Consider the following 22184-nt stretch of genomic DNA (forward strand, 5'->3'; position numbering starts at 1 on the left):
GCCCTGCATCCCCGCTAGTAACGGCGATACGTAAAACCTTAGACATTTGCGGAAGGAACCCATTAGTAATAGTGGGCGACTTCAACGCAAACCACACTGCCTGGGGATACAGAAAGAACTGCCGGAAGGGTACCACGCTATGGACGCTCATCCAAAATGAGGGGCTCTCGCTCCTCAACGACCTTAATTTTCCCACAAGGATCGGCAACAGTGTCCAACATAACACAAACCCGGACCTTACTCTCACTAAGCACATACCCAATGGTACATGGCTCAATACGCTCAACTCATTGGGCAGTGACCACTTCATCCTTAGCACCTACATCCCTACCCGTACGCTCTCCAAGACACAACGCCGCCAAGTCGCCATCACTGACTGGGACAGGTTTCGAAGGATTAGAGCAGCCGCACCTGAAACCATCGATAACCTGGACACGTGGGTGCAGCAACTAATGGCAGATACCACAATGGCCACATCCCAGGTACCAACCGCGTCAGACTCAGAACTCGCAGACAGTAGGCTATTACACATGTGGGAGGCACACAACAGTTTACAGAAACGCTGGCTAGCAAATAAGCACAATCGCAAACTCAAAACCCGAATCGCGGCCCTTGTCAGGGAAATAGAAGAGCACGCAACACACCTAACACGCCAACAGTGGGGGCAGCTCTGCGACCGCATGAGTGCGAATTTAGGCCTAAAGGACACGTGGTCATTCCTGCGATGCCTGCTAAACCCCGAAAATAACAAGATCCAACAGCGCAAGAGTCTTTCGCGGCTGCTGCACAGCAACCCAGCGGAAGACAAAGCACTACTGGACTCTCTGCAAACCCTATATCTGGCGGACCGCACAAGGGTCCCCTTACCTCCTTACACCGGCCAGGACAATCCAGAACTAGATGCAGACATCACTGTCTGGGAAGTCCGCGCAGCCTTACATAAGCTCAGAACGACATCCGCTCCAGGGGAGGATAACATCACGAACAAAGCCCTTCGAAACCTTGATGACAGGTCAATACAGGCGATAACCCAACTCTTTAACTCGCACTGGGCCGCAGGAACCCTCCCACCACAGTGGACCCATGCAAAGATAACCTTTATTCCCAAGCCAGGCAAACCGCTAGATCTAAAAAACCTACGTCCGATTTCACTCACTTCATGTCTAGGTAAGCTCTTCGAACATGTCATACTAGAAAGACTCCAACAGCATATGCAAACACATAATCTCTTCCCTCACACAATGATTGGCTTCCGCGGGCATCTATCCACGCAAGACGTCATGCTTCAGCTCTCTGAAGAAGTCCTACACCCCCGGCATGTCAAACGCACAAGAGCCATACTAGCACTCGACCTGACCAAGGCCTTTGACAATGTGGAACATACCGCAGTGCTGAACGCCTTATCCGATCTACACGTAGGCGGGAGAACTCACGCCTATGTCACAGCTTTCCTACAGGCCAGGACTGCGGTCCTTACTGTGGGAGAACTGACAACAGACAAGGTCCAACTGGGTAGCAGAGGCACACCGCAAGGGTCAGTGCTCTCGCCACTCCTCTTCAACCTTACTCTCATTCCCATGGCCAGAGACCTGGCAAATATTCCAAACCTCTCGCACTCCCTGTATGCAGATGATATTACCTTGTGGACCACTACAGGCAGCATAGGCGACATGGAGGCGACCCTACAAGCAGGGGCCGATGTGGTGGTGGAGCGGGCTATGGCAATAGGTCTCGCATGCTCCCCGACCAAGTCGGAACTTCTTGTTCTACACCCCCCCAAGAGTCGCACAGACCCAACTCCAAACCCCAGCATCCGTATCCACATGAAGACGTATTCCATTCCAGAGGTCACACAGCTACGAGTGCTTGGCATGGTCATGCAGAACAACGGCAGACATACGGCGACCTTGAACAAACTCACCACCACAGTACACCACACTATGCGCCTGATTAAGCGGATAGCCAATAGACACAATGGGATGAGAGAGCATGACTTGAGAAAGTTAGTGCAGGCTTTTGTCATAAGCAGAGTACTATACTCGCTCCCATACCTACATCTCAACCGGACGGAAACGGAAAAAGTGGATGCCCTTATACGTCAAGCGTATAAGACTGCACTTAACCTCCCCAGGCACACGCCAAACGAGCGCCTCCTTCGCATGGGGGTACATAACACATTTGATGAGCTCACGGAAGCCCATCGCACAGCCCAAATTGAGAGGCTGTCCTCTACCACCACAGGTCGTCACATCCTGGACAAACTAGGACTAATCCCGACTTCCAAGGCCCATCAGACATGTCCTTTACCATCGGACATACAAAACTACATCACTATTCTCCCCCTGCCTAAAAACATGCACCCCGTGCATCACGAGGAACGCAGGCAGACCAGGGCAAAAGCCCTCTACAAACAACACGAACACGACCACCTCACTGTGTGTGTCGACGCCGCTAGTTACCCACAGAAACCAGCCTATGCCGTAAGTGCAGTGTCCCATCAACTTGGTTACATCACAGCTGCCACAATACACGCGCGCACGTCCATAGAGGCGGAGGAGGCTGCCATAGCGCTGGCCATCTCAACCACCGCTGCCGAGGTTATCCTTAGTGATTCCAAAACTGCAATCCGCAACTACTCGAAAGGCCGAGTTCATGAACCAGCCCTGAAAATTCTCAATCATCAGACCCCCCTCAGACCAATTAAGCTCATCTGGGTGCCCGCGCACGCAGGCCATCCAGGCAATGAGATGGCCCATTCTATCGCTCGAGTAGCCGTCAACCGAGCCACGCCGTCCGATGACCTGGATAACGCCAGAGACCGATTGGTCGAATATCACGAGATCACCCTCCACTACCGCGAAACGCGGTTGAGATACCCTCCCCCAGATAAATCTTTAACAAAATTCCAACAAAGTACCTGGCGCCAGCTTCAGGCACAAACTTTTCTTTCTCCAGCCTTTCTCGCCCTGGTTCATCCAGGCCTATATAAACAGGAATGTACGCTCTGCGGCGCACCTAGAGCTAACTTCCATCACATTATGTTCTTATGCCCTGAGCTCCAGCCACCCTCTGAGTGGCAACTCACCGACGTCGAGGGATGGGAGACCGCGGTGTCTAGCTCCAACCCAGCCGACCAAATACGGCTGGTGGACTGGGCTCTGAGGGTCGCCGAGGGCCACAAACTCCCGGACACCCTACGCGCTCCTGAGCCCCCTCACAAGTAATATTGTAAAAAGGCTCAAGCAATAAATGTTTACCACCACCTTCTCCTCAGGATTACGCAAGACGCGTGGCCTACCCATATCGGAGCTGGAGAGAAACTGCTGCGCGCGCGCTCGGCTGCGTCTGTGAGCAACGACGTCACTGCTGGCCCAGCCAATCGCGCGTCTCCTTTTCTTTTTTGCGCATGCGCATGGGGTTGCGCCGGAGGAGTTTTGGGCGTACAGGCGACGGACGGATGGATGGACGGACGGACGGACGGACGGACGGACGGACGAATCGGCTAGCCATATACAGCTTCGCTGTAAAACATCACGTTCCTGACGCAGTCCTCTTGCAACGTCGGTCGTCTCTTGCTGGTGGCGGCAGCGCGTTCCTGATTTCACGTACCCGTTTTAGGCGCGGTAACACTGGGTCGATACGAGACCAACAAGACGTTGACGCCAACGACTGGCCAATTATTCAGCACAGTGCCTGAGATCATTTGACCATAATAGGCCGACAATGACGCAACCGACGGGTGCGAGTTGTCGTAGTGCGACGGGCTCTCTTGTCGACGGCACCGACAAAATCATTGTGCCTACCATGATCGCTCGAACGAACCCCAGGGGATCGGCCGTCGAACCAACAACGCGGTAGCCGCAGTGCATTCGCTTGTATATGTAATTATCAGCCCTCAAAATTCGCCGACGTGCCTTCGAAGATGAAATGCACAAGCTTTAGTCCTTCCAAGCCTTGGCCATAAAGTTTGGGTAAATGTTGATTCCGTTTAGCGAAGGTTGGGTTAGGTCTGGCCTCGTGGAGTTCGTGCACCCGCTACCGATGGACTTGAACTTAAAAAATAAACAGTAAGGACAAAGGAAACCGCTTTTATAGTTCAGTTGTGGCCCTGTAGCGATTTGATATACTCTTCACACGGCGCGTACAGAATAAGCGGCAAGCAGCGACACAGCGCTGTGCCAATATCTGTACTTACGTCCCCGTTCCCGAAGGCTACCGGTCGCATTCACTACGTAGATGGTGGGTGTGTACGTGTTGTTATGCTGGTACATTTCTGAATTCCATAGAAGCATTGTTTACCTCTGCGTCGAACGGGAAGAAAGAGACATTACATTCGGCAATGCAATATAAACTCGCTAAATTATCAACGTTGTTAATTGCCATGCTTCGGCCATAACATACTTGCGGTTTTTTTTCTATTTACAGGGCGCGTCGGGCATAATGTCGCGTCTTCTCTACCGCTTCCGCGTGCCAAGCATTCGAATCAGTTTTGAAAGTTCTGTTTAGCTTTTCGATGTGGTTTCTCGATTCTCGGACCACGACCTGGTGGCGTACGTCTTCCAATTCCGAAAAAGACATGGCGCAGCTGGTCGTACGTCACTGTTCCAGCTGTTTAATGTAGGGGCCCTCTCACACGTCTCCAGCCAGCTTTCCGGGTCCTCAAATGTTGATCTGCGGAACGTCGGTGGCTCCCTGGGCGGCTGCAGCACGATAGGTGTTGGCGACACTGGCGCTGCCACTGCAGCTGCTGTCGTGGCCGTGCACTTCTTGGTCTTTATAGGTAGAAGTCCGTATTCCGGTAGCAGTCCTTGCTGCCTTGGTGACATTGGCGTTGTCCTCGGGTGTCGGGCTTGGATGGCGGCTTTGAGAGGGCGTTCGGTACATGAACGCACTACCCAGCACCTCCACCATATGTCACGTGGTAGTGACGGTCAAGAACATAGTAGCAAAAAAGAAATTGATGAGCCATTCCACTCTGTGAACGTGGATAACAAGCTAAACTCTTTAGCGCACGACAAAGAGGTGACACAGAATTTTGAACACCCGCCGTGGCTGCTTCACAGCTGTGGTGTTGGGCTTCTATTCATCGAAGAAGCACTTGTGGAGTGCGCTCACCGCAAGTCAATAGAGGTAAAAAGAAATAATAACCTTTCACTCTCTGAAGAAGGATAACCAGCGAGGCTGTATTGGGGTGACTATATTGCTGTATCCGAACCTACGACCGGATTCGCCGACGCTTCTTTTGGCCAGGCCTTGTCCGCTCCGTCCGGAAATACGTTGCGGCGTGTGAGAAATGCCAGCGCCGAAAAACACCATCGACGCTCCCTGCCGGGTGTCTTCAACCGCTCGACATTCCTTCGGAGCAGTTCTTTCGCGTTGGCTTGGACTTACATGGCCCTTTCCCTCTATCCACGTCTGGCAACACGTGGATCGCTGTGGCGACAGATTACACCACGCGCTACGCCATCACCAGAGCTCTTCCAACGAGCTGCGCCACAGATGTCGCCGATTCTTTTTTTTTTTACGTGACGTGATTCTGCAGCATGGCGCTCCACAGAAACTGCTCACTGACCGTGGTCGGACACTTCTTTCTAAAGTCATCGCCGACATCCTGCAGTCCTGCTCAACCAAGCACAAGCTGACTACGTCTTACCATCCACAGACTAATAGTCTCACGGAGCGTCTGAATTGCACCCTAACAGACATGCTTGCAAAGTACGTCTCGTAGACCATAGTGATTGGGACCTTGCCCTACCCTATGTCACTTTTGCATATAATTCCTCGCGTCACGACACTGCCGGTTATTCCCCGGTCTTTCTGTTGTTCGGCCAAGAACCCACATTGCCACTGGACGCATCCCTTCCACCTGCCGCAGCAGAGAGCAGCGAGTATGCACTTGACGCCATCACCAGGGCAGCCCAAGCAAGCGAAATTGCCCGCGCTCGCCTCCTGACCTCGCAGGAGAAGCGACGGCGTTTGTACGATCGCCAACACAGAGACGTCCACTTTTCGCTTGGATCTCTGGACTCCTGTGGTCCCCGACTTGTCCCGTTGGCCTGTCAGATAAACTCCTGTCTTGGTACACAGGCCCATATCGAGTGCTGCGTGCCGTGACTCTAGTTAAGTATGAAATCGCCCCAGGCTGTACCAGTGCCTCATCTGCCCCAGATTCCACTGACATTGTGCATGTCGCACGTCTCAAACCGTATTACTCTCCTGTTATCCCCGATATTTAGACGCCCCTGGACGGTGCTTCTACGGCCAGGGATAATGATACATGCATATTGCATGTGCATTGTGGACGGTACACGCGGGCGCCCCGACGAAGACGACGAACGCTCTCTGGCTCTCGAGCTGTCGGCTGAACTGGCCAGCGCTGCAGTTGTCCTTCTTAAATAAACCTTGTAAATAGTCTCCAGTTCTTATTCCTTTGTTCGCGCAAAAATATTGACAACTATATTGATTTATATGGCTATTGTTATATTGATTGAATAAAGACACATACACGTAACTTCGTGTTTGTTATCATCTTTAATTTGTCTCATTCGTTACCACAGTGACCGCAGCTTTGTGGTCACTGTAGTAGACCGCGATCGGTGGTGCTGCTATGCTAGACACTTTCCTGCCAAAGGTTGAATCTATGCAAGAGCGGTGACGCGTGTTCGGCACACTGACATCCGTGCAGCACTCGATTCCAAACCGTTCCAACACGAAGGACACAATCCACTTGCAGTCGAGGCGCGCTAGGTCGCCGTTAAAGTCTCCCACTATAACGATCGACTTGTCTTCGATGGATGAGATCCAACCAACGGCATCATTAGAAAAGTGCGAACGTAGACATAGCCGACGCAGGTCAAATTGTATCTGTTCTCATCAGCTTAATATCTAAAACGGGTTGTATTTGTACCTAAGGTAATAAACTTATTTTTGCAAGTTGGCGGAGTGCTTAAAGCCTGCTTCACCTCCGTTGCGGTCGGCCCGGTATTACACTGTCTTCGGGATCGGCCCACGTATGAGGAGAAATTCCCGATCTACACAGCTCTACAGACACACGTAATTTTTTCGAGAACCGAGCGATCTACAGCTTCGCTGTAAAAATACTATTATTAACGGTTATTGCGCAGAGGCATCAGTTTCCTAGCGAACCTACGCACAGTGCAGATAACTTAATTTTGACGCTGGCTACTCCTCTGACATAACTGCGCTAAAAGCGGCGATCACACTAGACAACGAAAAAGATTAAAAAGTGTGGCATTTCTAAAGTTCACGTACAAGGCAAACGTCCCTCGGAGTATGCACATTACAAATATTTAGTAACGCAATGAATGGGGCTGGTTGGTGGACATTCATGACTGTATTGGGCTGAGTGTTACACTGACGGAACTAATGGACGAACATCAAGAACAAAACGTGGCCGTACGTGGCGCAAACTACCAACTTGTTTAATGCTGTTAAAGAACATGCTTATGTACAAGGTGATGTGAGGCGTGCGGGGAGGGGGGGAGATTTAAAAAGATATGACAAGGTGAAGATATGAAATGATGCAGTGCCCCCCTCCCACCCCTCCTCTCCATATTACCTTGTATATAAGCGTGTTCTTTAACAGTAATAAACAAGTTGGTAGCTTGCGCCATTTACGTCCGCGTTTTGTTCCTTATGTTCGTACATTAGCTCCGCCAGTGTAACACTAAGGGTAAAACGATCATGAATTACAAATATTCTTGGGCAGTGGTAAGTGGGGTCCCTTTTGAGTGCAACGATGCTAAGCACGGCACTCGCCACCACGGGCATAAAATCCACGGAAACACGAAGACACAAATAAACACGCGGGCAAGCACATGTGCAGCTACACGAGAGCAACGAGAACGAGATGAAAGGCGCCATAATTTAATTTAGTGACATTTCGATACACCTGTGGAAGCGATCGCAGATATTTGTTCGATACGCGTTGTGTTCGTTGGCTGCAGCGTCACAAAACGGGCAGTATGCAACATTTGTGAGAGTGGGCGGGAGAGACCAGCCAATCGGCGAACGGTGTACGCCCCGGAAGTTTACTTCCGTAGTTTGTCGTTTGTTTGCAGACAATATACTACAAGATGAAATATTTCTCGTCTTCCAATGAATGACATCCTTGTATAAAAATGTATTTTTTTCTTCTCAAGCTTAAACACGTTCTCAAATAGTAATTTGTATGACTATTACAATTTATAACTATTAGTTTGTCTGCGTGCTCCCTAGGTGGTGGCACGTACAGCGAGAAAAAAAAAACGACGGGAACAGTGGCGCACATTTCAAGAGGCCAAAACAACATTCCACTGGCTCGCCGGCACCCGATGATGGGCGCTAGTTCGCCGTACAATCAACGCCACCAACAGCTCTCCTTCCTCTTCGAGCAACGCCAACGCAACAACCGAAGTTCCCATCGCAAACGCCATTTTCCCGAATTAGACTATGTATTGAATCCGAACGTGCCCTTCCGCAGCCACAACCGCCGTTTAGATCTAATCCAATCCACCAGACGCGCCATGCGAAGCGTCTCGTAACGAGGGTATGATCGCTCCAACTTCACAACTCCCGTCGAGTTCGATTCCTAGCAGACGACGTGCTTGGCTACAAGATGATTGAAAAGAGCGTGTCGTCACATTGACGTCTCTAAAAACGGCCAAGTGGGCGCGGCCTAGGCGAATCGCGCGCACCGGTAGCCGAACGAACGCGCCGCATAACGACCTCCGATCGCGCCCCTCATTCCTCAAAAAAATGTACTATATTACTTGCAGCACTGTATCTAAATTGTCGGATGCCTATTGATTCAAGGTATTTCCAAATGATAATGCTCGCTCATTCAAGTCCATGTACTTTTGCCGAAAGCCTCCTACGGTGTTGTTGTTTCCTCCTAGAGTGAGTATGGCTCTTTTTTTTTTTACAATGTAAAGAAGATGTTATTTGTCATCTTCAACCCTACCATTGGAACATGCCCCGCGTCGTCAGTTTTTGCTATCTTATACACGAATCATTTATTATGCAATGCGAGAATCGAAGTCTGAATTGTTTGAACAGCGTAGCTGATGTCTCAATTGGGCCTCCAAGAGCGTGCTGTCCATTTCACACGGTACGCATTTCGGGGAAACGTAAATTGATACATACTCTCTCTCTCTCTCTCTCTCTATATATATATATATATATATATATATATATATATTGAGAAGATTTTGCGCCAAAAAACAACACACACAAGAAAGACGACGACACCAAGCGCCCGTGGTGTCGTCGTCTTTCTTGTGTGTGTTGTTTTTTGGCGCAAAATCTTTTCACTATGCAAGATCACCAACGAGCCCAGCACTTAACTCTTCTAAAATATATATATATATATATATATAGTCATATCATAAGAAGCCAACAAACACTGACACCAACGACAACATAGGGGAAATTACTTGTGCTTAATAAATGAAATAAAGAAAATGCGGCAAGTTGTTTTTTCATCCACTTTAATTTCCATTAATTTATCGTTTCTTTATTTCATTTATTAAGCACACGTAATTTCCCCTATGTTGTCCTTGGTGTCAGTGTTTGTTGGCTTCTTATGATATGACTAATAAAAATCGGGCCCCTCGGTTAACCCCCTTTCTTCTCGTTATATATATATATATATCGTCGCAATAAACGATTTCTCGGACATGTGTGTCAGCCCCATAGAGAAGTAAAAAAGCTTAATTGGCAGAAAACCGTTCACCTTGAACAAGATCTTGGGACCATGGCCTGGAATATCGCAGCTACAAAAGGCCACAAAAGCGCTGCTGTGATATTGCTACGGAATAGTATTACCAATGACGAAGAGGCGAGCAGTAAGAAGACGACGACGACGATTGGAGGCTAGCGCGAGCTGTTGCCTCTTGGCTAAGTGCGGCGTATTACGTTGTAAATATACTTGTATATAGCTTTTCATCTGCGTCTTCTTACGTAACAATATTTAAAAGCTACCGGATTGAGTCAGCGTCTGTGATCCGGGCTGAGTGACCGAATGATATCCCCAGTGGACTTTCTCTTCTTCTTTTTCTTCTTTTAATCTTTTAGTCCCCTTTCCTCAGTGTAGGGTAGCCAACCGGGATCAGTCCTGGTTAACCTCCCTACCTTTCATTTATCGTTTGCTCTATCTCTCTTCATTGGTAGTTGTGAAAGCCGAGAGGCTCACAAACACGTAGCTCAAAGAAGAGAAAATCTCTCTCATAAATAAGGCAGTCAAGGCTTCGTGTTTCAGTTACGTTAACAGGCACTGATGTGTTGTTGGCTAGTGATAATGGCAACACGCTGGATGATACACCTACGTACGTGTCAACAGTTTCGTCAGCGCTTTCGTAACCTCACAAAGAACCTATTTGCCAGAATGATTGTTTTCACGGAAGAAAAACAACACGGTGATGTCACAAGAACCTGTAAGCGATACCCAGAAATAAACGAGGTAGCGTGGCTTTTGGATGGAAACTCAGCTATTTGTGCACACAGAAAAATTGTGTTCACGATCAGTTGACAGCACTACGTGACCTTCTGTTGGCGTGTCCGGAGCAAAGCGCGTAGAAAAAGAAGCCCATTCAGCCAAAGCTAGCGTGTTTTGTGTGTGTGTGTTTTTTTTTTTTCGCCTGTGTAAGCAAACAAGCCTCAAACTAGTTTTTGTGTTGAAGAAGTATACGAAATGGCAGTAAAATATAAAGCTTCCCTAACCTGCTGCGAGGTGGCTGTGAAGTTCTACCACGTAACTGATTTTGCGCCGCTTCTCAAACAGACAAATTCTAATTTTCTCCGCATCCAAACATCTCTTTGACTGACACTATACTCTACATCTCTGACACTGGCACTATACTAGCTGAGTTCATTCGAAGGTGCCCGTTGAGGCTACAGCTGGTCACTGAGGTATGTCGACTTCAGGACCGGCAGTAATGCACACGTTGGTTTCAGAGTTCTATTTCTTGTAAATCCTTAACCTTATCTCTACCACGTAGGGTAACAAATGATATACGCGTCTGGTTGACCACCCTGCTCTTGCTTCCCTTCCCTCACTTGTCTCTCCGTCACCACACACACGCTCTCTATATTACTCACGCAAAGCGTGCGCTGGAGGAACGTTACATCAACTCCGAGGTCTTGTAAAGTGATAGGGTGGTGTAGGCTTTCTGCTTGCTATCACGTAGGCGTATTTGACGTATGTTAAGGCACAAGGAGTTTGTATTCTCTACTACGTTCTGCTCTTCCGAAGTTTCCGTCTCATTACATTTCGAATACCATTGGTGTCGAATGTCGGCATAAAAGGAAAAGTATTAGTTTTGCCAGAAAGGTGAAGCATCGACTGCGACAGCAAATTAGTGGACAACCAGCTATACGAAGTAAGGATAGTAGTTTTATCGGTTGTTTAAAGTCGCAAACATAGGCGTACTAACTAAATTAGCAAACATGGTGTCACGCGCGCACAAGCAAACATGAGCACATCTCATTCGATGACTGCGGAAAGTCGCTGTCGAAACGATGCGGTGAGGAAACGCGGCAGCAGCAGCGAGAGAATTGACGTCCGCGCAGTCGCTCGCATCAACGCAAACTAAGTCACGAAAACACAGCGCAGCGGGGACTCTGTACCCGTCGCAGATGGCTTTCAAGATACAGTGGCTCGGCCGGGCCACTGTATCTGTCCGGAGTAGAATGTGCCCCCCATCCCTAATCTCCCCCCGAAGCCTTATGCACGACGAAAGCCTGCGCGCTTCCTCCCCGCTTTCGTTCGTTGCGTGCGAGAGATTGAGTTGCGATCGCCGACTTACCCTCGCACGTTTTCACTCGCACGTACAGCGTAGGGCGCGCAGCGCCGATTTTATCGCCATTGGAATTTATACGCAAACCCGCGGCGACGCCGACGGCAGAAATGCACCTGGGATGTCCATAGTACCACTACTGCAATAAAACGTGATATCACAAGCTCAGTCACGGAGAAGCACAAGGATGAGCTCTAGCCCTTGTGGTAGCTAACCTACTACCACACGGGGTGCCTATCTTACTACCACAAGGGGCAGCGCACTAACCTTTTCGGTAATATAGCTACCACAAGGGGTAGATGTCGCCAATGTGTAAAGCTGCTCTTTGTGTTTCATTTTGATGTGAATGTTTCATTTTGCACTGTCTGCGCTACATATCAATCAAGGAGCCCATCAACAAGCTTACTTAATTATATTATAAAAAAGTTACATAATTCTTAACTCGTAAATAGTACGCGTCAAAACCTCCAAGACATGTCGGAACAATTATAACTTACAGCATGGTCTTGGAACTGCTAAAGGAAACACCAAATTAATATTTCGGGATTTATTGCAGTTATGTTCTGACACGAGAGCCTCGGCAATAATCCTATAACAATATAGGTTTACCTAGCGTTTACCATACGTTCAAGTTATGCTGTTTTGGATTAGGTGGGATGAGTGGCGCAAGGTTAAAATCAAAGGAAGGTATATGAGGAGGAGGAGAAGACAGAGAGAGCGCTCTTTTGTCTCTTCCTCCTCATATCTCCTCCGTTGATTTTCACCTTGTGCCACACATTCTTCTTAAGCTATGCGCTAACTGGCCTTATCATAGTGGTAAGTGTTGAATATGGTGTTGAATATTACTCAGGCGTTTCATTTAACTGTGGGGCGTACGTACTGCACACTAGGCCATAAAAGCACGAAAATTTTGTATGCATCAGCGATGGCTCACTGTAAGATTCCGAACTTCTGTAGCTTATCTACACAGAACGTGGGAATGACTATGAAAAACTAAGGAGAAGAAAGGGGGTTAACCGAGGGGCCCGGTTTTTATTAGTCATAATATAAGAGGCCAACAAACACTGACAACGAGGACAACATAGGGGAAATTACTTGTGCTTAATAAATGAAACAAAGAAGCGATAAATTAATGGACATTAAAGTGGATGAAAAAACAACTTGCCGCAGGTGGGAACTGAACCCACAACCTGGGTTCAGTTCCCACCTGCGGCAAGTTGTTTCTTCATCCACTTTAATTTCCATTTAATTATCGCTTCTTTGTTTCATTTATTAAGCACAAGTAATTTCCCCTATGTTGTCCTTGGTGTCAGTGTTTGTTGGCTTCATATGATAAGAAAAACTAAGGTATTACGTACCAAAACCACGACATGATTGTGAGGCATGCCGTAGCGGGGGACTCGCGATTAATTTGGATAACTGTGGTTCTTGATGTACACCTAAATTTGAGTATGCGAGTATTTTTGCATTTTGTCCCCATCGTCATGCGGCCGCCGGGAGAGAAACCGCGATCTCGGGCTCACCAGCAGGACGCCACGTTGCCACGGGGCTACCGCGGTGGGTTGGGAATGGTGAGCTCAGTGCTTGGTTAAAACAGCACACCTACGACGTAGACAGACAAAGACGCAGGGCACGCGCCGACTTCTACACCTAAGGTAGATGATTCGAGACCAATTTCTCTGGGCATGCGTTGGCAGATGTGCCAGCACAAAAAACTGACTTAGAGAATACATTAGAAGCACTGACTTCCAAATTTTAATATTGAAGTGTTAACTGCTCAAATGCAATCACGAAGGCCTGATAATTCACCTGCACATAACCATCGTGAAAATGCATTTCTCACGGATATTTGGAAATAGAGAACACACAGAGACGTCACCTGCTTGACTATTAAGAATAGCCTCGACTATCTCTCGTGCTGTGTTCGTCATTATTGAGCTTCTAAGGAATATCGTTTCCTCAAAGTGTGGTGAGCAGCCACATTATTGCAATGGTTTTACAGGTGTCGCTATGACTCGTTCTATACTTTCATTTCGTGTTCGCGTGCTCCTACGCCGAAGGCACACCCAGTGTGATAAATGCAGACACACAAACATTTATGAGAGTAGGCAGTCGCCAGGATGGGAAGCGACGATGTCCAAACAAGACAAAAGTTCACAGGAAGATGGAGACTTGAAGTCAATAACAGTTGTCGAACACGGAACGTCGGCTGTAGCCTGCATTTTGACAAGGCAAGTTGTCTTAGTCAAGTCATGCAACTGCTTTCCTTGGCACCTGAGAGGATTCGGAGTGCTCAAAAAACGAGAAGGGGGCGGGGGGGGGGGGGGGGGGGGGGGGTTCGGAGACGAAAGAAGAAAAAAAAAACGGGGGCGATGGTGTTTGGCGGTTAGAGATGGAACAGGTAGGGGTACTGCTATAGGTTCACCCTAGAAATAAGGTATTTTCCGTTTAAACGCCAATTTTACGTTGGCGTTATCGTGCAGTCATGGTACTAGTCTTCATTTGTGGACCACGCAAGGGCGGGTGAGGTCTTCAGAAACGCGGAGTGAGTTTGGCTGCATAAACGAAGAAGCCGGGTGGACGCACCATTATAGTATGCTTTGCTCAACCGGCTCTGGCGGAGCCGAGGCCATAGAGTTTCCTACAAAATTACTAGAGGGAACTCTGGCGCTGCAGTCGTTGTCCTACCATGGGAATGATGGGAAGTACATGGATTTGCCTGATCTTCGTGCTTGTGGATTCAGACGTTCTTGTGGCTTTGTATATTACGCTATATAAATCTTATTGTCGTATATTTCAGCGCAATCTATATTCTTCGAAGTGCAGAAGACGCCGGGAACGCGTACAATTGCTATTAATTGCAACGATTGAGCTTGTCCATGTGGCCAAATCGAAACGCGCCAAGCGTCTCAAGGCACTGGCATGCCTGCGATAAATTCATAAGGGCGTTTCATTCGCCTGTCGATACATGCGTACGTGGCTTAATGGTTTCAATATCAGGCTTCTGTGCTAGAGTCGCTGTGTTCGAATCCTGCCGTCGGGGAATTTTAATGATGTTTATTTAATTAGTTATTACGCAATACACTGTTGAAAATGACGAGTTTACAAAGTCGCAAAGCCGTTTGAAGCCAAAAGGACGAAATTTAGGCAAATCCATGTACTTCCCATAATTCCCATGCTGGGACAATCGCTCCCATTGTAGCTCCCGTAGACACTAGCGCCAGAGTTCCCTCTAGTAATTTTCGTAGGAAACTCTATGGCGGAGGCAGCGTTCCGCTGCCAGCGGAAGCGTAGTGCGCCCACACATTAGCGTTTGGACTGAGTAACAGAGTGCTTACCACACCGTGGTGCCTACACTGGTACGAGCGCAATGGGTAGAAAATGTCACGCTAAATGGCACATCTAGTCCTTCCCTTGGGTGTTGACAAGCGCCGGCGGCTTTCCGTCACTCTCACCGCGTGCACCCATCGAGATGCGAACCACTGCTACAGGCGTTCCTCGACGCGCCAGCGTTCTGACACGCCCGGTATCTGCCAGTCGATGTCGTTGGCTCGCGTGCTGCGTCGCGCCATTGTCACCTCCGTGTCCTGTGAGAACACTGCGTGAGGAGTTAGAGCACAACGCTAAACATTGCAGTCGCTTTCAGTGCTTCTAAAGCCCCTCCATGCTGTTTTCCGCCGAATAAGGCTGCCGGTGGCGCGTAGAACAAAGGGCTTTAAGTGCTTCGCCTTCGAGTGAAACTAGCAATTTTTTATCGCCCCTAGTTCATGGAATAACCAGCGGCAGTACTCCTACTTGTTCCATCTCTATCACAACTAAACGCCACCACCCACTTTCCCGTTTGTTTCTCTCCCCCTCCTTTTTATTTTGAGAACTTGGACTCCCCTCCACCCTACTTACAAGCTAACGGTCCTCCTTCCCTCCCCCACTGACAGTGACAGAGGCTGAGCTACGCGCACAGGAACGCCGACAAGGACAGCAGTTGCTGCTCTGACGAAGACGAGACTCCTTGTCGAAATGTTGGCTTCTAGCGAGATTCGGTGTTTGAAAGCTGTCATTCACTTGACGCGTGTCTTATCTCCTCGTATGATTTGTAGTTGATGTGTTCGGCTGCACCGAGGGTAGCGTGACTCGCGATGGCCTGCGATTAAGGCACTGCTAACTGAGAAGGAAATTGCCTCGACCCAGTGAACACGGCGCCAACGAACGTTGCCGCGCAGCCCAATCGCGCACAAGTGTGCTCAGGGGCCGTACTTGAAACGACCCACTTCGGCAATACTACCGCCTCGGCGATAGTTTTGCCGTCAGGAGCGCGCTGATTGGCTAGTTGGGCAAAATCGAATGATGCAGGTCATCCGATCTTGCTAAAACAGCCAACCAATGCGCGAAGATGGCGAAGGTGCGGCCTCGGCGATAGTACTAGACAGTTTTAGTTTAGCGTTTGCAACCGAACGTAAAAGCATCACGTACGTAAAGAAATAGCGTCGCCCTCACTGCGCATGCTCGGAACGTCATTGGGTTTCTGCTGTTTACACGCGCTATGATAACGTACGTTATTTAGCGAGTTTCGCCGAAGTGGATCGTTTCAGAATACGGCCCCAGGACAAGTGCTCGTTGAGGCGGATGCGCAATGGCAACGCTCAACGCCTTTTGAAGCCTTCGATTTGCACAAGAGAGAAGGCGAGAAACGCATGGAAAGGACATGGAGGTTGAACAGAGGATATGTACGGTTCGCTACTCTGTACCGGGGAAGAGAAAAAGGGGTGCGACAACTGACAGGAAAAGAAGAAACGAAAGAATTGCACAATGTACAAAATCACGTCAATGGCACCACCGTAAAAGCAAACACGAACTCCTTGAAGCTATCGAATTGGTCACCAAGACGTTAAAATAATAAAAAATAATAAAAGATACGCTCTTCTTGACAATCTACACGAGAAAGACTTTCCGCATGCGTCCATACTACATGTTGTGTTTTCAAAATGATTCGTTACAGCGCGCAAAAAAGGCTTCACATCTTCTTGCATTCGTAAGAGGCGTTCGTTTTGCAGACGTGCGCTGAAATGCCACAGCGACATTGTTAGAAATGCTCGGGAGTAGCATTTGCCGGCTTCGACATTCAGGCTTAGCCACCCATTGCTACAACTCACAAGCACGATTACCGGTGACGCGACAAGTAGCAGCATTTTAATAAATACGTACAACACCTATAACGTTCTTTTCAGCTCGTCGCGTTCGCGGGTTTTGCGCATAATGTAGAAATTCTTGTCGCGTAACTGTGCCACGAAGAACAAAAGGTGGCCTTCTTTTCTTTTTCTGTTGGGGCGAATCTTTGTTTTATGAGCACGACTATTTCGAGAAGACCCGCTGGTGGCGCGTCTCGCGTGCTGGAGATGCTGTGCACAAATACCTCACCGCCCCATGACAACTCCTCCCACTTGCAAAATGAAACTCCTGCTTCGGCATCGATTGGCCATTATTTAGGAATCACTGGAACGCGCGTCACAGAGAACAGACGGTGCCCGAACTGCTAACAAGAACGTGACGCATCTCTTTGCCGCCTTTTTTGCGCAACTAACCATTTGATCCGAAAGGCAAGGCAACAATAGAAGATGCTCGTCTGCTGAAATCTCGTTCCGTGACTGTTTCGAACTACAGCATAACTTTCTTTCCTTTGGGTCGCAACTGAAGGGACACACTTTGGTAGATGAACTGAGAGCTGACCTACATTCTCTACATGCAGGATTATTTCTGAAGAAGCGGGGGAAGAGTTTAAACCCAACAGCAATGGTCTTGCCTCAGTCGAACAACACATTTCTCGATGCAAGGATACCAGGAGCACCTAAATGCTTGCATTGCCTAAATTCTGGAGTTTAATATCCCGAAACTGTACGGTCGTTTACTTAGGATGCCGTAGGGGAAAGCTCCGGAATAACTTTGACCCCTAGGGTTCTTTGAAGTGCACCAAACACTAACTACTCAAACTCTTCACAAGCGAAGCTTTCTTTGCCCACGGGTTTGGCGTGGGCAACCGAGGCGCCTCGGGTCGGCAGGTGATGTACAGTCAACCACAAAATTTTGCGGAACACGAGGTCTGAGAAAAAACTGAATATCTGCGCAGCCTCAGAACGCAGCCTAATGTGCGCATTTACAGCTACTACAAGTATAGGTGAACAACATTGTGACGTTTGGTTTTGCCGACTATACTTTTACAGGCTGCTCGTAAACTGAACGTTTTCCAAGATCCCGCGGTCCGTAAACTTTTGTGGTTGACTGCACGTATACACGTACGCGAGCTACAACACAAGCACACCGTCGTCGTCACGCCATCGAGCAGTTGCCATGCATCGCTATCGTGCAGTCGTCGTACCGTTGTCAGCATGTGGTCGCAATGCAGTGGTTGTCAAGGGGTCGCCGTGCCACCGTTGCGTAGTCTTCGTACGGTCGTCGCCGCGTCGTGGTCGTTCCATTTCCGTCACGCCAATGACGTCATCCCATTGCCGACGTGCCCTCGCCGTCATACCATCGTCGTTCTATCGTAGTCATGCGTGGGTTACGCATGTTCGAGCGTCACAAGTTTATTTTTGAGCGGTGAAAACGTGTCCAACTTGTTCTTGTGCTCTATCCTTGTAAATGGTCGTAAAACAAGAAAAGCGTTCTTCACAAGAACACCAATGAAAGGTTCGCTTAAAGCGATCCCCACAGCTCTTGCGATCCATATTCTTTATTTTCTAATTCCGCCTTTATCGAAATGCAATCGCCGCGACCGCCTTTCGTTAGCTAACCGCTAAATACATTTCTAATGAAATAATTGCATGTAGTACATATTGCAGTATTTGCACCCAATTTAAATCTTTTTTGGGTGACTAGAACAACTCAGTAGCTCGGTGACCAATAAAAATTCTGTCATTTTACCAACTACACCTGGCAAAGTGAGAGAATAAATTATCGCAAGTATATATGTAATATTTCGCTAGACTATCCATTTCCTTTCCTTTCTTCTTCGTTGTTTAGCACGAACACATATCTTTAAGAAATTGACCTTTTCAAGTGCACTTATGAAGGAGCCAGCAATTACCTGCAGGAGAAATTCGAATTCAGGGTAGCTAATTGAAATGTCCATTAATTAGCCTTTAAATATTTACTTCGGAGCACACTCTGCCATTGCGTTATTATAGACAAGCAACAGCGAAGACCCGTTCGCTTGCGAGGAATCGTAACAATAGCACATCTTTCAATATATTCGGTATGCAACGAAACCCCATGGACATTGGCGCTAACATTTTCCTTAAACCATGCGTCCAGACGTTCACCATTATCTGAGCTGCGACGCCAATGTACTTTTAGCAGAATTCGAGGGCTGATGTCCCGAAAGTGGCTCTAGTCTTAGCATTCATGCTTAACTGACATGACTTCACTGCTGCTCGGCTTTAATTTCGCCAATCGGAGCGTGCGCGCTAAAGTAAATAATTAACAAACAAATTGGTGAATCTATCTGATTAGTTACCAGGTTATCACCATTTGTCGCGCAAGTAACGCACATGATTAAGATAGTCCGTGTGTCGGAATTTTTGTGGAATTGGCGAAACACCTCGACTTTCCTGTATTCACACAAGATAGAGAGAGGGAGAGGAGGAGTACATGGTTCAGCCAGAAGAAACGTATACGCTTGCAATTTGTTCAGTGTTGAATTGTTGCAGTGTTCTAACCAGAACACGCGAGCGTCGACCACACGCCATGCTAGCGCCTCATAGCAGCGAGATCGGCGATAGTATGCACAAGCGTAACAACCTCCAATTAGAATGCCGTCGGCAATGCGCCATTCGCTTCGGAAGTGCACACGCCTTGCATTTGTTTCCCGCGAGACCCCATCGCGCACCGCCATAGGTTGCCAGGCCACGCAGCTACAGGTATGTGCAATCATCACAATTTTTTTATGAAAATCCCTCACGCGTCATCACAAATTTCCTTACTTTTTTTCTATTTCATGCCGCATGCGCAGTGTCAAGTAACACGAAGAAAAATACAAAGCGCATCGCAAACGAAACACCTTAATCTACACGTATATTCTCACAGCGAATGTGCGCAAGCAGGAATGCGCAGAAAACCAGGTCAGGGCGTATGTTTTCCTGGTGCACAGCAGGATGATGCTATAAGCCTCGGTGGGTCCTTTGTGCCCTTGCGCACATACTGTCGCCGATCTCACCGCTTCTCAGCGATTTAGGGCACTGACACGCCGTGCGCTGGACACTTGACGCGTTCTCGTTTTGAAATTTCCAGGGTGTGCTTTATTCTTGCCCTGCACTAAAAAGAAAGGGAATAGAGCTAGCCGAACAGAAAATTTTAAAAGATAAAAATGAAATACCGGAGCACACACGGTGAACTAGTAAAGATTATCAGGATCTGTCGCGCAATGCAGTTTCTTCTAAAGTGCGTATGCTGATGGCGTGATTCATTGATTTATGAAATTCCACTCTGCAAAGTGCGCAGGAGGGGGAATATACATTATAGAATGAGAAACGCCGCAGTGGAGGCCTCCGAATTAATTTTGACCCCTTGGGGCTCTTTGTCGTGCACTTATATCTAACTGCACTGGCGTTTATTCGTTTTCCACCCCATCGATGTGCGGCTATTAATTGAACTGGCGACCTCGTGCGGGTGCGTATAAACTGCGATGCAGCGTACGTGCGATGAGTTCGGTGCGAGTGGTTTGGAAAAAAAAAACACTGTGTCCAAGCGAAGTCAAGTTGCGCATGGAAGCCGCATGCTACCACAGTGCTCCCCGGTCACACTAGCGCCGATGCTTTCTGGTGCGTCTCTTTCAGAGTGAGAGGAGGTATATACAAGGTCCAAGGGGAGATGCAGTACGCCCCTGGCTACTCCAATTTCCTTGTAGGCAAAAATAAACAAAAGAAGGACACTTTAGTACGCAAGAACGATAACACACAAAATAGTCAGAAAGAGAATAAAAAAGAAAGACAATATGAACAACATCGATAACGAACGCGAGAACTTTTGTATATAACAGTCCCTCATAGACGAACACATGTTCGCACGAATAAAGGGGAATAATAAAAGCCGCTCCTTCGAGGCCACTAACCCTATGAAGCTGTCCTTGCCTAGAAGACCGCTGCGTCCCCATTCCTCTCTCAAGGACCGACGCCGCGAGACAACTTCGCAATCTAGCTCGCAAGATCTCCTTAGCAGAGTGGAATACCGCACATACAAGGCGCACAAGACTGCACAGACTAAACCCGTCACTTGAACTCAGACCTCCGTCCGGTCTGCAGCGACGCGAAGCGCCTCTTGTGTGTCTGTTGTGGCTTGGAGTTTCCTTCACGAATGCCTATTCAGCACTAATTGGAATGGCTGATAGTCCTACATGTTATGTTTGTGGATGCGAGGAGAACATTGACCATTTATTGTGCCATTGTCATCAATTTCAAGCATACAGACAATCTTTGTCCAACGCATTGAGGAAATTCGATGATCGTCCTCTAAGTGAACAGACAGTACTAGAGCACCGTCCCCACCGATCATCGGTTCAGAAGGCCGTGAAGGCACATTTGTGCTTTCGCAGAACGTCTGTTTGCGAGAGCGGCTTTAACTCAAGTAGTGTCCGTACACGTATCTACACCTTCTCCCTCCCTTCTCTCTCTTCCCCTTCTCCCTTCCCCCAGCGCAGGGTAGCCAACCAGACCCTTGACTGGTTAATATCCCTGCCTTCCTATATTCCTCTCTCTCTCTCTCTCTCTCTCTCTCTCTGTCCTTGCCTCGTTTTCGGTTCACAGCGCTGGCTGTTCAATAGGTTGTCTATAGGCTCTCGATGTGTGCGTCCATGCGCTGTGCCAAAGAACTGCCTTTAACCTGTCGTCATCGCAACGATAAAGTAAATCCACTATAAAATACTGAAAAGTAGAAGGCCCCTGTGTAGATTAAGGGAAACTCCTTATTGAAGCCGTCATCGGTAAAGCTAAAGCTGTTTTGCGCGGCACTAAGAAATTCTTTACAATGGATCTCTGAAAGGATTTATTCACTTTCTCATAGTAGTTATTGACACCAAACGCTGTTCCTGTCGCCCCTAAGATGGTCCGCTGTCAGGGAGGGTCTCTCAATTTCGTTCGTTCTGAAATTGGACACGACAATAACGTGGCCACATGTCCCCACCTTCCATCTTTTTTTTGCTCTCCTTCATCTCACCGAAATAGCGGGTTTCTCTCGAAGGCGTACTTTCCCGGAGCAGCACTAAATGGGCGACGTGGCAAACACTTAGCAGCACAGATCAGTTTGCAGGCAGCTCAGTGATATAAACGTTTCAAGGAAAACCTTCTCTGTCTGTCGCACAATCGTAACACAACTCAAACGCACACTAGGAAAGACACCCTGAAA

General features: G+C 48.2%; 1 long non-coding RNA gene and 1 pseudogene across 3 annotated transcripts in view; one reads left to right on the top strand and one right to left on the bottom strand.

Moving 5' to 3' along the window:
- Window positions 1–22184, bottom strand: part of LOC129388128 (uncharacterized) — a 156188-nt gene that overhangs the window by 128655 nt on the left and 5349 nt on the right. The gene's annotated exons all lie outside the window — the stretch shown is intronic.
- On the top strand, window positions 6840–7015 carry LOC126546410 (U2 spliceosomal RNA; annotated as a pseudogene).

This window comes from Dermacentor andersoni, chromosome 10 (assembly GCF_023375885.2).
Source record: "Dermacentor andersoni chromosome 10, qqDerAnde1_hic_scaffold, whole genome shotgun sequence".
Taxonomy (NCBI): domain Eukaryota; kingdom Metazoa; phylum Arthropoda; class Arachnida; order Ixodida; family Ixodidae; genus Dermacentor; species Dermacentor andersoni.